Source organism: Carettochelys insculpta, chromosome 1 (assembly GCF_033958435.1).
Source record: "Carettochelys insculpta isolate YL-2023 chromosome 1, ASM3395843v1, whole genome shotgun sequence".
Taxonomy (NCBI): Eukaryota; Metazoa; Chordata; order Testudines; family Carettochelyidae; genus Carettochelys; species Carettochelys insculpta.
In genome coordinates, this window is record NC_134137.1 from 69,958,500 (window position 1) to 69,975,309 (window position 16,810).

A 16,810-nucleotide genomic window follows, 5' to 3' on the forward strand; every position below is an offset into this window, starting at 1 on the left:
CCACAATGAATTTCTAGGATGAATGGCAGAGACATGCAAATGAGTTAGGAACTCAAATAAGCCTCCACGACACAGACATGCTGTTATGAAAGCACAACATTAACCTCAGATTTCTACCATTACAATACAGTTGAAAATTTAGGAAGCTGAGCATGAGCCCTAAGCTGTTTGTTATCATGCAATCTCTTATGCACTGTAACAAATGCTTCTTTTACAGCAAATGGGCAACTTCAAGTGACTGCAGACCATATCAATGAACACTCAAGTGACTCTTCTGTACATTATTCAGAACAAGTGGCTGCTATGTTACCTTCATCTTGAAATTTGTTGTATAATGGTTCTGTTTTTTAACATTTATGAGAATAATATATTGTAATAACCATCACTTTTTGTCAAAAAGAACATAAATTCTATATTGTCTAAATTTGTCTTCACAATCAAGCTTTGTTCCCTTAAAAAGTAAAGGAAGTCAGAGAAAGCAAAGATTATGATTCTAGTTAATTCATTCTCTAGGTAAAAGAAAGAGAATTCTTATTTAATTAAAGATAAATATAACAGAGACTATGACTTGGCAAAAATAAATGATAAATCTCTGAATTTATTTATTTTTTGCTTAATTAGTACATCTGAATGTATTTTTGTTTTCTTGTCATTGTCATAAAGGATATTTTCTGTAAAGCCAACAGAGGAAACTCAAAAGTTTGAATGACATAATGAGCAGTTGAATTGAATTTGAATTGTGGTGTCACTAAACTTTTACATAAAATTATACTGATGGGTGTGAAAAGGTCTTAGAGAAGACAGCAACCAACATTCATCCCGTAACCAAAGTACCGTATTGATATATACCAAATAGCACAAGCCAAGGTCCTCTGGCATATGTGCTTTCACAAGAGCTTTATTTAAAACAGGAATATTTTAAAAGTAGAATTAGATTTCTTAAATCATGATGTTTAGTGGACTTAAGCTTATTAGCTGATGGCAAGTCCAGACAGGGATATAAAGCTCACTTCAGAATAGTGCAATGTAAACAAGCACTAGTATAGTTTAATATCAGAGCAGTGTGGTCTGGTGAATACAGCACTGGACTGGGACTCAGGAAATTTATTCTGAATTTTTGTATGAATTATTCTGAACTCTTGTCCCAGCTTTGCTACTGACTTGTCAGATTACTATGGGGAAGTTTCATCATGTTTCTATGCCTCATAATCTCCAATGGTATAAGAATCCCAATATCCATTGTGAAGCACTTTGAAATACGTAGATGAAAAGTGATGTATAAGAGCTAGGTATTATTATTGTATAAAAAAGGGATTACCATATTTGACTCACGAGGAAGTTAATGTTGGACAAGTAAAAGCTCAAAGTGAAGCTGGCTTGATTTCTAAAAGAAGTCTTGTGGCACCTTATAAGGTGCTACAGGACTTCTTGTTGTTCTTGCAGATACAGACTAACATAGCTACCTCTCTGATACTTGATTTCTACAGCTCATCCCTGTGTTAATAACAGCAATTTCCTTAGTCCCAAGATCCTCCATATCTTTTTCATCATTTCCCTAGTAGGAAAGGATTCCTCTCTCCCTTATACTTCAGATATGTGCAATAGATAAGAGACTTCTGCCTTTGGAAGAACAATGAGTCATGCTTCACAGGTCTTAACATTGTACCGGTGACACTGGTCTCTTTTGGTGGTAACATGGACCTAGTGTTACTCACCTGTGAACCTCCAGGTGCTTGCTTCTACCCTCAATATTAATGTACCCCTTCTACTAATGGCAGGTGACCGCCAGAAGGGCCAGGTTCAGTTCCTAGGGGATTCTGTCAGTAATATAACCAACTGGCGCAAGCCCCCACCCAGTAACTTGGGACAATCTCACCATACCTGTTGGGTGCCTGTAAAGGTAATTTTTCCTCTCTCACAGACACAGAGTCTGAGATAGAAACAGCTTGTTTAATAATAGTAGCGTAACATAAGTTTACACAGCTACATATGCAATATTCCTAAACAAAGGAAAGGTAAACCCCATTAAGCAAAAACAACAAGAAGTCCTGTGGCGCCTTATAGACTAACATATTTTCGAGCATAAGCTTTCATGGGCAAAGACCTGCTTTGTCAGATGCATGGGTAGTTAAGCTCCAAAATATCTGTTAGCCTATAGGGTGCCACAGGACTTCTTGTTGTTTTTGAAGACAGACTAACTCGGCTACCTCTCTGATACTTGTCTCCATTAAGCAAGGCACTGTCCCCAAAGTCTGCTTAGAGCTCTTTACCTGCACATCCCCACTTATACAGTGTACCCCAGCCTCAAGTCTCCACTCACAGTGAGTCTGGTCTGGACCACCCAGAATTCACAGGTACATCGGCAAGGGGATTCTTGTCACACCAGGGCAGAATCACTTGCCAGCAGCTTGCCACTCCTTCTGACTAGCCCTTGCTGGCTGCTTGCCTGCTGCTCTCCACCTACCATGCCTGCCAGCTGCTTGTCTGCTGTTTTGTGGATTTTGCTCTAGGCAAAGTCCTGTGGTGTCAGCTGCCAGTGATTTCATCTCTAGACCTAGCTACAAGAATCTCAGTATCCACCATACAGGATTCTCAAAGAAGAACTACAGACCCCAGCATTCGTCTGGACTTTAGTTCTGTTTCTGAACAGTGTGGGGAAGGACCACTTATTACACAGAGATGATGACTACCCTGTATCCCCACAATAATGTCAAGTATTGGTGATATTCCACAATTCTTACACGGGATGATAACACAAGTTCTGACTTTGCAAGTTGCATAGATGCACCTTGAAACTCTTCCCTTACATATAAGTATCTGTAAATAACACATTTCTCAAATTCCTGCTTCCGCATTCCTTTAGTCAGTATGAGTTCTTTAAAAACACAAGGAAGTGTTGAGGTTTTCTCCTAGCTGACTTCCTGTGATGGAGTGCAGCTGTGCGGTCACAGAAGATGCCTTGGGATATGCAGATCATGCTACTGACACTTGATTTTTGCTTTCTGGTGCTCCTCCTACCACCCTGTCCTGCTGAGCCAGCTCCTCCGGTCTCTTCTGCCAAATTGAGGTTACAATCTCCCTACAGATGACTGAAGAAACTGGTTAACCACAACCTGCCTCTTGTTTCTCCTTGCTTCTTTACTCCATCAACCAGAGCCAACCGATCAACTGTTATAATGTTAACAATATCTTGGGGCTGGCTCATCAGCTTCATTAAGTCCAGTCAGCTACACTGATTTCCATCAGTTCAGGATCCTGACCCATTATGTATAGTCCCTTCTGAGACACTCTTAAAAGTGCAGGATGTACAGAATTCACAATTTAGTAGATGATAATTTCTGGTTAATCCCAGAGCCTCCTAATTGATATTGATAAAGCTTTTCCTGGACAACATACAATTTAGAGTCCTAACTGAAAGCTACTCAACATAAAATACTGATTATTGTAAAAGTGAGTTTACAAAAAGATGTACTTGGAAAAAAGAGTTGTAAAGGAGAAAGCAAGACAGAAAAAGAGAGAGAAAATGCTCATATCTCAAAGCAAAAAAAATGATCTTCCTTTCAAAGCACTTTAATATATATTATTTTCCAGGGTACAGGACTTCAAAGCTTTTGGAAAAAATGTAGATAAATAGATTATTTTTATACTGCCAGGGTGACTCATCATTTCAACAATACTTGTGATATTTTTATGGACTCCCACCTTAAATTACTTGAGTTCTGTCTTATAAAAGAGATGTTCCTTTTATCTACATTATTTTATCTTCCCAAAGAAGAAGGAAAAAACCCTTCTTAATCACCGACAGTGCATTGTTTGATGTCATCACTAGACCACTCAATGAATGTAGAAAAGCATGATTATTATGATATATAAAAGACTGGTGATAGTCACTACAATGCTTTATGCCTATTTGAAAACACAAAAAGCAACTGAATTGAAGACAAAAGATTTCTGAAAATCCCAGAGTAAAGTTAGAAGTTCCAGTCTTTGTTCGTTTGATTTCATTTTATGATATGGCTATAGATTTTAGGTGGTATGAACTTTATTTGTGAATAATCATCTAGCAACAGCCCCTCCCTTATTCCGGCCTCAAGCTCCAAAAGGCTTGAATTATGACAACCCTCTCTGCAGCTGAAGAAATGAAAAATGGTTTATATTGGACCTTGCAAATGCTACTTTATTAAGGTAGAAATTTGAAAAGTAACAACCGCTATTAGCACATCATGGGATCCAGCTGTTAGTGCCTGGAAAGAATTGTGGCAATCTGGACCTGCAGAAGGTGTGCCAACCACAGGATTGTCAACTCTGCCTTGGAAGTTACTGTGGTCTACTGCAGTGATTCTCAATCCTGAGCAAGGTAATGTTGGTAAGTGATACATTAAGCAAGAGCAAAGCCTCATTCAACCAAACGAGTCCTTGCATATTTGCTGAATTCCAACAAGCTACTCAAAACAATGTCGTGAAAACCAATGAACATCAAGGCGGAAGAGCTGCTTGAGGTGCTGATTACCTATTTGTTTCTTCACATAGTAGGCATCCTTCAGTGTGCATAGACTATGGATCGCGCCCTTTATAGTTTCAATTGAGGACTTCATTTACAGTGTCTATTGTGACTATGAAGACCCACATGAGAGTGACAGTCCTTGCTGCATCTCTTGCAGATGTGGTGGGTGTCTGGCAAGTCCTTAGTGTGCTTTCTGTGTGCTCACTTCTCCTCTGCTAGCTGTCTGATCCTCATCTCGCCCTTCTGATGGCCCTTGTGTAACCCCTGCCTCCATCTGCTGTGGTCATCTGCTAGTTCTTCCGAGTTGTCCAGCTCCATGTCTACCTTTCTGAGGTGTCTCTTGCAGACATCTTTGTAGAGCAACTGGGGGAGTCTGGGAGGTCTTTGCCAGGGGCTAGCTCACCATACAGGATGTCTTTTGGAATCCTTCCATCATTCATCCTGTGGACGTGGCCAAGCCAGCGGAGTTGACGCTGACTGAGGAGGGTGTGCATGGTTGGGATTCCAGCTTGCTCAAGGACGGCCGTGTTGGTCACTCTGTCCTTCCATGATATTCCAAGGATGCGCCTGAGGCAGCGCAAGTGGAAGACGTTCAGCCTCTTTTCCTGGCGGGCATACAGGGTCCAAGTCTCACTGCCGTGAAGGAGGGTGCTGAGGATGCAGGCTCTGTAGACTTGCATTTTGGTGTGAGTGTACAGCTTGTTGTTATTCCACACTCTCTTGCTGAGTCTGGACAGAGTTGTTGCTGCTTTTCTGATCCTCCTATTTAGCTCAGTGTCCAACGACAGGGTGTCAGTGATGGTGGACCCGAGGTAAACGAACTTGTGGATGACCTCTAACATATAGTTGTCAGTGCTGGTTGGTGGGGATTCAACAACATCCTGACCAAGTACATTTGTCTTCTTTAGGCTGATGGCAATCCCAAAGTCCTTGCACGCTTTGGAGAACTGATCCAGCAGTTTATGAATTTGTTTCTTCACATAAAACAGCAAATAAAGTTGCATTTTTTTACAGCCTGCTAAAGGAATTTCTTTAGTTTCACTAGCCTGGAAACATCCAGATAAAGTTGGCAATATATCCTAGGAATTTAAGGTGCAATACACTGCTTTCTAGTCACAAGATTGCTGTGCTTTTTCTGATTCGGGGTACTATTGTTACTAATACAAGCACAATAATGCCAGGTCAACTTGGCTGCAAGAAATAACTTTTGGGACATTTCAGTGATTTTTTTTCATAAAAGATGTCTTATTAGTGGACAGCTGAACAGGAGGCCCTTCTGTATTGATCCTTTCCACACATACACTGGCTAAATATTGAAAGCTGGGCAGAATATTTCTCTGAAGGTTTGAACAGTTGTATTGAGAAATATCAGCTCTTCTGAAGTCTCCTAAAAAACCGTTCCTGAATATATGCCTTTGAGCTAAAAATTCATACTCCCTTGCGCTGTCTAGACTAGCCCCCAAACTTCGAAGGGGCATGGTAATTAGGGTTTTGGGAGATTACTTATGAAGTGCTGAGGTGCATATTCAGCTCTTCATTAGGCTAAATCTTCCCCGTGGCATCTTCGAAGTGTGAAACTTCAAAGTGCCGGCATGCATGTAGCCATGGGCCAGCTGCGGGTACTTCCAAGTGTCTGCACTCCGTTGAAGTCCCTTTACTCTGAGGATTTCAAAGGAGCATGGGCACTTTGAAGTACCTGCGGCTACACACAATCTGACACTTTGAAGTTTCACACTTTGAAGTTGCCACGAGGGGAGATTTAGCCTAATGAAGTGCTGTGTATGCACTGCAGCATTTCTTTAGTACTTTCCCCACACCCTAGTTACCAAGCCCCCTTCAAAGTTCGGGGCTAGTCTAGACACAGCCTTTGTGTTATTGGGCAGGATGTGTGTGTGTGTGTGTGTGTGTGTGTGTGTGTCCAAAACAGGTTGGATTGACTGGTAGCTACAGACCCCAACGTAAGACTATCAAGACCTGGAACGCAGGACAAAGTGAATATTTTGTCAGTTATGTGGAGGTTGTATCTCTCAATAGTCAAATTCTGATGCTCAGAGAACTTTCATGTTTACGGAACAGACATTTCATAAAATAGTTTCTGAGTTTTGTGAATCCATGAGCTTTTCTCTGAGGAAGTCATTTAAAAAAAAACATGGATGTTTGCTTGCTCCCTCATTTTCATGGGGACCTTCACTCCTTTGCCAGCTACCATGATGACTTCTTTTAAGTAGCACAGTAACTGACAAGACTTCTGATACATGCACTAGTCTGAGTCCACTAAAAAGAAAAATCAGGATGCAAACAGCAGATTCAGAGAAGAGGGGGAAAGGTAAGAAAGGGAGGTATCAAAAGTAATGCCCTGGCACCCCCATATTCACCACGGTGATATGACTATGGTATGTTTTGTATAAAGTGTACCTTGAGTGGTATCATTCTAAAAAACTTGTTTTTTTGAATATTAATATCCTGTTGGATTGTATGAACTATCACGGTAAGTGAAGTTATGAACTGTCACTATATTTGTTACAGACATATGTTGTGAGTTTGGAAACACACAATCAGCCTTTCAGTTGCAACATAGGAGTAGCCCTCATTAGCCAGACAATGTTAATGGTTCATCAACACCCACCTCGAAAAGAATCTGCTCCCTAGAGAAGACACATATGCAGTGGAGACTGCCTAATACCTAATACCCACATCACAGCAAAGATCTTTTCAGTAAGTTGAAATAAAGTATAAAAGAAGGGAAGTGACATTTCTCTTACTCTCTTTCTCCACCCTGCACCTCAGCCCCTGGAAGCAGATCTGGAAGAGAAAGGTTTTGATCTGAGTAAGAATGTCCCCAGGCTGGAAAGGAAGTCAAATCTTTGTATTGAAGAACTGTACACTGCTAGCGCCATCACTCAAGGTGAGAAAAAATATTAATTTCAACTCTTGAATTGAAAGAGGCTGAGCCTCAGCAAATCAATATTCAAACTTTCTCATTGGCTGATGCCAGTGCTGAGAGCCAATAAAAAACAAGTGGCATTTCTACACCACAACAAGCTACCTTGAAGCCTATCAGAAGTGACCCCTTGTACCCCCATACCAACATAGTGAAAACAGGATATTATTTCAAGCAAACTTTATGCAAATCAAGCATTGCAAATCAAAACAATTGTCATAGGGATGAAGCAGGCAGTCAATTGAAGAGCCTCATAAGTGGTGTCTGAGGTGAGTTAGGTATCATGAGTCCAAGGACACCCAGTACCCAAGGAAAAACTGACAGACTTTAAAACCACAGAATGATATAGTCTATATAGGCATAGACTGCAATGAATGAGGCAATCCACACCTGTGAGAGCTGTTGTTTCAAGCTGTCTGCAGATGTAGGCAAGGACTACTTCATTGATCTGTGATTGGTTTCCATATGAGCTGAGATTAATAAGAATGGGACTTTTCAGTTTGGAAAAGATACAACTAAAATGGAGATATGACAGACATCTATGCAGTACTTTTATTGTTCCAGTAATTTCCAGTACTGAGTACCGGCACCTTGACAGGTTTGGGATTGGCTGTGGGGGTTGGGGGTGATAAACAGGCTGAGTACCAGCCCTTTCTCTCTTTTTTTTTTTAAACAATAAAAGGACTGGGTGTATGAAACCATCACTTGTGTGGAGAAAGGTAAGGAAGTGTTATGTAAGCCTTCTGATAACACAAGAACTAGGGGTTACCAAATGAAATTGTTAGGCCTTTAGCTTTAAAACAAACAAAAATAAGCATTTTTTCATATTACACAACTTGTGGTACTATTTGCCAGAGGTTATTCTGAAGGCTAAGACTACATCAGGGTTAAAAAATGAACTAGATACATTGATAGAGGATAGATCCATCAATGGTTATTAAATAGGTTGGGCAGGAAGGGTACCCATACCTCTGTTTGCCAGAAGCTAGGAGTGGTTGATAAGGGATGGATCATTTCACGATTTCCTCTTCTATTCGTTTCGCTGGGGGAATCTGGCATTGGCCACTGTTGGAAGACAGGATGCTGGGCAAGATGGACCTTTGGTCTGACCCAGTATGTTCATTCTTGGGTTCAATTTTTCAGAGGCTATCTCAACATACATGATGGAAATAAACATATTATTGTTTTAGTCACAGGATGAGAAAGTGGAGAAAAGGATGGGGTGATCACAGCTTCCACTGAACCTGTTTGTGGGCCCTAAAGAATCACAAGCCACAGGTTAAAACCACTCATCTACAGGCTGGGACATCAAATTAGCAGTCTGTTAACATTGATTCTATTCTTCTCACTATGATACTGAATAACATCACTCTTCCCTTTCCCCCTCTTTCCATATCTTGTTACTTTACCCTGTAAGATCTTCTGAGCATGAATTGTCTCTTACTGTGTGTATCTCTACCACACCTAGCACAATTACACTTCATCTTAGCTGGGAGTATCTCACCATTACACTAATACAAACAATACTAATTATGTGCCAGCCAGGGTCAAATTCCCATCTTTTTCATGGTGGCAAATTGCATTGTCAAGTCTTCTGCGCAAACATGGGGCCTGATCTAGGGACACACATATTATGCTCCACTTCCATTGACTTCAAAAAGAAGCATAGGCAGTCAGCACCTGGTAGGGTCAGACTCTTATATCAGCAAAAAATTCCCAATGCCATTATGTTTCAAGAAGCAATAATATGCTGAAATAAAAAGTATATTGATATTTGTTTGTTTTTAGGAGCTGTTTCTCTTTGCAGCATGTCACATTTCCTGCATAAACAGAATATTTTAATAATCCAGAATACATTTGATAAAACTATTTGAATTGCTTTCTGTGATAGACAGCATCTTCCCAGTACATTATGATTCTTCCTGCAGATAGTAAGTGTAAGTATTCCTAGAAGCTTTCATAATCAGTATAAAAGAGGCAGGTAATGACAATTCTTTCGAAACATGCTTTTCATATTCTTATAAAAATCCTCTTCATGTTTTGTGGAGATTTTCACTTGGAAAGCCAACTCTCAATCCTCAAAAATGGTATGTGCAGCACCATCTAAATACTTTTTATTGAAGGAAGTAAAACAAAAAGAATACTGGTTAAAAAATAAAAAAAATCACCAAAACCACCCTTAACCATGAATGGTGTTAATATCTTTATTACTTGGACAGATGGGTAAAACATTTTCAAGAATTCAGTTCACACTGCTGTTCTTCTGAGCACAATAGGGGAAAAGCACCTCAATTACTCACTATTCAAAACATTAGCAAAATTGATATATATATAGCAAATGCATGGGCGCAGTCTAAGTCTGAATCTGACATCTTGTCATGGTAGACACTTGCATCAAAAACCCTTCTTATTGACAGTTTTGTTTGCTTTCTGGATTCATCTTTTCCTTTATAATCTTGAAAAATCCCTGCTGAAAAAGAAAGATTTAAAGCCTTCTGAAAAATTAGTAAAATGCTCTAAGATGATCCACCTCTTTTAAAACTGCAGATATACTAACCTTTATATAATCAGCTTTGTTACAGGGAACTTCAAAGCAACTCAGAGACCTGCAAAGCACTGCCGCATGTAGCAGCTAGGTTAGAAGGGGAGAGGATTAACATCAGGAATGAGGGATGTTAATGCCTTATTGCTAAAACTTATAGAAGTTAATATTTCAATTAGTTTTTTTTAAAGGTAAGACATTTTCCTATCCTTTTTGTTGCCTTTTTTAATTTGGGTACTGGCCATATTTATAAGAGAGGAGCTGATCACAGTATGGCTGCGTCTACACGTGCACGCTACTTCGAAGTAGCGGCAGTAACTTCGAAATAGCGCCCGTCACGTCTACACGTGTTGGGCGCTATTTCGAAGTTGAAATCGACGTTAGGCAGCGAGACGTCGAAGTCGCTAACCCCATGAGCGGATGGGAATAGCGCCCTACTTCGACGTTCAACATCGAAGTAGGGACGTGTAGACGATCCGCGTCCCGCAACATCGAAATAGCGGGGTCCTCCATGGCGGCCATCAGCTGGGGGGTTGAGAGATACTCTCTCTCCAGCCCTTGCGGGGCTCTGTGGTCACCGTGGGCAGCAGCCCTTAGCCCAGGGCTTCTGGCTGCTGCTGCTGCAGCTGGGGGTCCGTGCTGCATATACAGGGTCTGCAACTAGTTGTTGGCTCTGTGTATCTTGCACTGTTTAATGAAAGTGTGTCTGGGAGGGGCCCTTTAAGGGAGCGACTTGCTGTTGAGTCCGCCCCGTGACCCTGTCTGCAGCTGTGCCTGGCTCCCTTATTTCGATGTGTGCTACTTTGGCGTGTAGACGTTCCCTCGCTGTGCCTATTTCGATGTTGGGCTGAGCAACGTCGAAGTTGAACATCGACGTTGCCAGCCCTGGAGGACGTGTAGACGTTATTCATCGAAATAGCCTATTTCGATGTCGAAACATCGAAATAAACTATTTCGAAGTTGGGTGCATGTGTAGACGTAGCCTATGAGTCCATGTGATGTATATATGTTACATACCTTATTTCCTTTATTCAGCTGTAGCCTCAGTAATCTCTAGGGCATTTCCCTGCAAGCACTCCTCAAGGTCCTAGACACTTCCAATGAGGCGGAGGAGTGGATCCGCCTCCCTTCTGCGTATCACAAAGGAAAGCATGGAGTACTTTGCAGCAATACATCCAAGCTGGATCTAAATGGCATTGCTTTTCTGGCAGGTCCATGCTAATGAGCAGCCTTGAAATTGCAAATAGTTGCTCATTAGCATGGTCCCACAGCTCATTAGCTGAGCTGCTTGAGAGCTTGCTCTCAGCAGAGGTGGTTCAGGCAGTAAAGAGGCCATGGGGATGTGCCTCTGCAGGCAAAAGCCCCTCTATCACCAGACTCTTATGCCTGAAAGAATTTGAAGCTGCTCATTAGCATGGACCTGCTGGGAAAGCGGTGCTGTGTAGACCTAGCCTCAATGTCACTGACCTCTAAGGAGCTTGGAAGGAGGATATTTGCTTTTCGTGAAGTGTGGAACGTTCCAGAGCCTCTCGTGCAACACAGCAGCTCTGACCTATACCCAAGAAGAGCCTGGACCTTAATGGCACAATTTTGCCTTTATAAATGAGATGGGGGGTGATGAGTCTGGTTGTTTCATACTTTTGCTTCAGTGATGACACATCACTTAATCCCCATTGTCCCAAATGATGATTAAGAACACAGCTTTGAGCAAACTGTGCTCAGGACCATGTTTTATCATGTGTGGTCACCAGATAGTTAACAAGTGTTCAATGAAAATAACCCTTCTGGGAATTTGTACATAAGGTGCATACACTTAATAGTGTACCTTTGGAGCATTTCCCAAAAGCAAATTTCCCTGCTCAGTGAAACAAAACCTGCAGCAACCTCAATCTTTGTATATCTGTCAGAGAAAATTCTGTCACTTCTGGTGAAACTGGAGCTGTGTTTGGGCTGCATCTAGGCATTCTCAGATAGATCCTCAGGGGCTATAGTTGAAGTCCATTTACAATGAAACCCATGGAAATAATTTTCCAAAGTGCTTAAGGCCCAGATTTAAAAAGGTACTTACGCATCTAAATCCCATTGAAATTATTTATTAATTTATTTGTTGATTCATTAATTCATTTCAATAGCCATTACTACCAAAATACCTTTCAAGAGCTAAGTGACTTAGTTTTGAAATTCAGTGGGACATAGTTGCTTAAATCACCAATGGGTATCAACCAATTGAATTTAGTTTTGGAACCCATCCTCATTTTCTTTATATCTTAGGGACAAGTGTTGGTTAAATGGGTATTATGAGGCACTATCAGCTACCATGAACTTTAGTAAAGATTATGGATATATCATCAGCTGCCTTGATTAATCCCGAAAGCTTGAATCCATAATAGGGAAATCAGAGTATTTGGGGTTTTTATTACATTAATTAATGGGTGGGCACAGATCCTTAATTCCTCCTAATATTGATGTCTAAAGGTTCCACAACACTTTCAGTTAACACATGACAAACTTTTAATATGGACAAAGCAGTCTGTAGTCATCACACATTTATAGGTCAAGGTAACCATTAGTGCAGAGCATGTGCTATTCTCTTGTCCTCACCGGGATTTTGCCATGAACCACTTACCATGGATTTGCTACACATGGCTGTTTTTTTAAGTGATGATGAGGATGCTGTGGGAAATCTCTGAGAAAGATCTTAAGTCATCTCTGTGTCCAAAATATACCCATTAACCTCTTGTTCTCCTGGAGAAAAGATGTTGGAAGTTCTTCTCAAGGGGAGAGGTTTGATGTTTTGTGGGACATGGAGTCACTAGAGTCGTTTTTACTGGAGTTCCATTTAAATATTCCCTTCCATCCTGTAAGAACTCCTTGTTGCCTGGTAATGCTGGCAGGCAATGCAGGTCTGCAACCACGATGAACTTTTATAGTAAACAATTTGGTTTGGAAATCTTAATGGGAGATGGGCAAGATCTGCTCTCATTGCATCACATAGGTAGCAAAGGCATGTTTGTAGGGACAATAAACACTAGGCATTTTCTGAATGCAGCCAAACTTCAGAGACACCTGTAGTACAATTCAGTATGCCAGTGCACTGTGCAAGTCTAAGGCTTTCACTAGCCCTTGCCATTTTTCATTTCTCAGTGGTGGTTGTGCTGTGCAGTGGTTTTGGTTTCATGTTAAGCTACAAGGGTAAAAGAGCCTGTGTAAATACAGCTTAAAAAGCTCCTAAACTGAAATTGATGCTTTCTACAATTCAGACATGTATTTCTTTATTTGTGAGCACATATTATCTTTGTTTCATCCATTACCTCTAAAACACAGGGAAGGGGAAGAACAGTACATAACTTTAAAATGTCTGTTGATATAAAATACAGACAAGACACGTAAGAACCGGGTGGAAAAGTCATAAAAGAGAATGAAAGTAGAAGCCTAACTTTGAAGCCAGAGGTCTCCAGCAGTGTACTTGCAAAAGGAACATTAGCATATGCTTCATGAATAAATGAAAATGTAGTTGTGATGACAGTCATGTGCCCAGAGTGGATTTATGTCAATTTCCACCTCTATATGATATGGGCTACATCTACACGTGAAGCCTACATCGAAGTAGCTTATTTCAATGTTGCGACATCGAAATAGCCTATTTCGATGAATAGCATCTACACGTCCTCCAGGGCCAGCAACATCGATGTTCAACTTCAACGTTGCTCAGCCCAACATCGAAATAGACGCAGCGAGGGAATGTCTACACGCCAAAGTAGCACACATCGAAATAGGGATGCCAGGCACAGCTGCAGAGAGGGTCAACGGGCGGACTAGCGCTTCCGGGGCAACAGCTAGCCGCTCCCTTAAAGGGCCCCTCCCACATACACTCAGCCTGCACAGCACGCAGTCTGAGGAGCCATAGGCACACAGACCCCGGGCACCGCAGTCATGGACCCCCAGCAGCAGCAGCAGCAGCAGCAGCAGCTAGAGGTCCACCCAGCCCTCCCGGCAGGAGTAGGGCTTGCCCTGGCTCATGCCACGTGGGAGGCAGCTGAGTTCCTCCTTACCCCAGGGGAGGAGATGCCCCCAGGGCAGCAGGGCTCAACCCCTACCTCTGCAGCACCGCGCTCCACCCCCCGCCTCACACGCCGGCGGCTGTGGAGCTACCCCACCAGCACCGACTGGTGGGAGCAGCTGGTGCTTGGGGAGTGGGACGACGACCACTGGCTCAGGAACTTCAGGATGAGCCGGCAGACATTCCTGGAGCTGTGCCAGTGGCTCACCCCCGCACTCAGGCACCGGGACACTGCCATGCGGCGTGCCCTCCCTGTGGAGAGACAGGTCGGCATCGCTGTCTGGAAGCTGGCCACTCCGGACAGCTACCGATCCGTGGGGCAGCAGTTTGGTGTCGGAAAGGCCACCGTCAGGGCTGTCTTCATGGAGGTAAGAGAACCCACAGGGGGAGGCCAGGGCAGGGCAGGGGGGCCAGAGCAGGGCAGGGGGGCCAGAGCAGAGCAGGGGGTCCAGAGCAGGGCAGGGGGGCCAGGGCAGAGCAGGGGGGCCAGAGCAGGGCGGGGGGGCCAGAGCAGGGCAGGGCAGGGCAGGGCAGGGCAGGGGGGCCAGGGCAGGGCCACGCACACCCTGCTCACCCCTCATTGGGGCTGTCCCATGTGCTTTCTCTGCAGGTCGTGCGTGCCATCAACGCCATGCTCCAGCACAGGCTCGTGAGGCTGGGGGACCCACATGCCACTGTCGCCGCCTTTGCCACCCTGGGCTTCCCTAACTGCTTCGGGGCTCTGGATGGGACTCACATCCCCATCCGCGCCCCACATCACAGTGGAGGACGATACCTCAATCGGAAGGGCTACCATTCAGTCGTCCTGCAGGCCTTGGTGGACAGCCGGGGACGTTTCCAGGACATTTACGTGGGCTAGCCTGGCAGCACCCACGACGCCCGGGTTTTTCGGAACTCGGGCCTGTGCCGCCGGCTGGAGGCGGGGACCTACATCCCCCAGCGGGAGATCCCTCTGGGGGACACCACCATGCCCTTCTGCATCATCGCAGATGCGGCATACCCCCTCCGGCCGTGGCTCATGCACCCCTACACGGGCCATCTCTCCGCTAGCCAGGAGCGCTTCAATGAGCGCCTGAACCGTGCGCGCCAGGTGGTGGAGCGGTCATTTGGCCGCCTCAAGGGACGCTGGAGATGTCTCCTGACCCGCCTGGATGCGGGCCCCAACAACATCCCCCAGATTGTGGGTGCCTGCTGCACCCTGCACAACCTCGTGGAGAGCAAGGGGGAGACCTTTCTTCAGGGCTGGGCTGCGGAGGCCGGCAGGGCACACGTGCAGCCACCTGCTGCCCCCAGTTGGCAGGTGGACCCCGAGGGGACCCGGGTCCGGGAGGCCCTGCGGGCCCACTTCGACCAACAGGCCGCAGGGTGAACTCTGCCCAGGCCCCCTACTGCCCGCCCCTTCCTCCACCACACTCCTGCCCCAACGCCCACACCATGGAGCACCCCACTGCCCCTCCCCCACTTGCCCTGGACAAATGACAGCACGAACTTGTGGGTGAACGTAATTTTTTTTTTTTCTGGCCGAACCTTTTTTTTGGGGTGTAAATAAATATGTGAAGCACAAACAGAAAACTAAGTACAAACGTTCAACCAAAGCAATATGTACACAAATAAAACAAACCAAAGAAACAACTGTGTGGCATACATAATAAAAAGAAAACCAGGGAGGAGAAAGGGGAGAACTATTTACATGGGGGGGACGGGGCAAACGGGGGCACCAAAAAAACAGGGTCCAACTATATACAACAAGGGGGGGGCACGTCCCGGGCCCCTCGCCCCTATAGCCCGGCACTGGGCGTGCCCAGCCGGGAGCCCCGCCGCGCCTGCAGTCTGGTCCGCGGCTGGGTGGGAGCGGGCTGGACTGGAAGGTATCGGTGCCAGCGAGTCTCAGGTGGCTCCAGGGGTCCCTCGGCGCTCTGGCCCTCGCGGGTGGGTGGTGGGGCGACGGCGGACAGGCCGGCGACGGCCAGAGCAGCTGGTGGTGGGGCTGCAGGAGCGGGCAGGGCAGGCGATGGCTCGGCCGGCGCGGCATGGGGGGCCAGGTAGTCCACGAGCCGGTTAAATGTCTGCATATAGGCCCCCCATGCCTCCTGGCGCCAGGCCAGCGCCCGCTCCTGCAGCTGGAGGTGCTGCTTTGAGACCTCCAGCTGCCGGCGGAGGATGGCCAGCAGCTGGGGGTCCGTCGCCGTCGGCGGTAGTAGGCGCGGGGTCCGCCGTCTAGCCCTCCGCGGGGCCGGTCGTTCCTTGGCCGAGGGGCTGCCCTGGAGCGATGGTCCCGGAGGGCTCTCCGGGACAACTGAGGCCTCACCGGCGCTCTCTTCCGGTCCTTCTGATGCTGCAGGTGCAGGTGCAGGTGCAGGACACAGGAGAGGAGGGGGGAAAGAAGAATGGAGACAGGCGTTAGTGTGGGCCCTGAGCCGTGGCCTCTGTCCCCACAGCCCTGTGCTGCAGGTTCCCCATCCCCGTCCCCGGGAGATGCTGCTGTGATGGATGGGGTTCAGGGGTCCCCCTGCCCTGCACCCCGTCCCCTGGTGGGAGCGACTCTCACTTCACCCCGCAGGGTCTGACAGCAGGAGAGGTTTCTTAGGCCACAGATGCCCAGTTTCTGGCAGGAGTGACAGCACCAGCTGTCAGAAGAGACAGTCCTTCCAACCCGTCGTGGGGAGAAGACCCCAAGGGGTGCCCCTCTGGGATGCAGCTTTCCCCCTCCTCAGGCTGGCTGCCTACCAGCTCTCCCTTCCCCTAGCCTCTACCTGTGGCCCC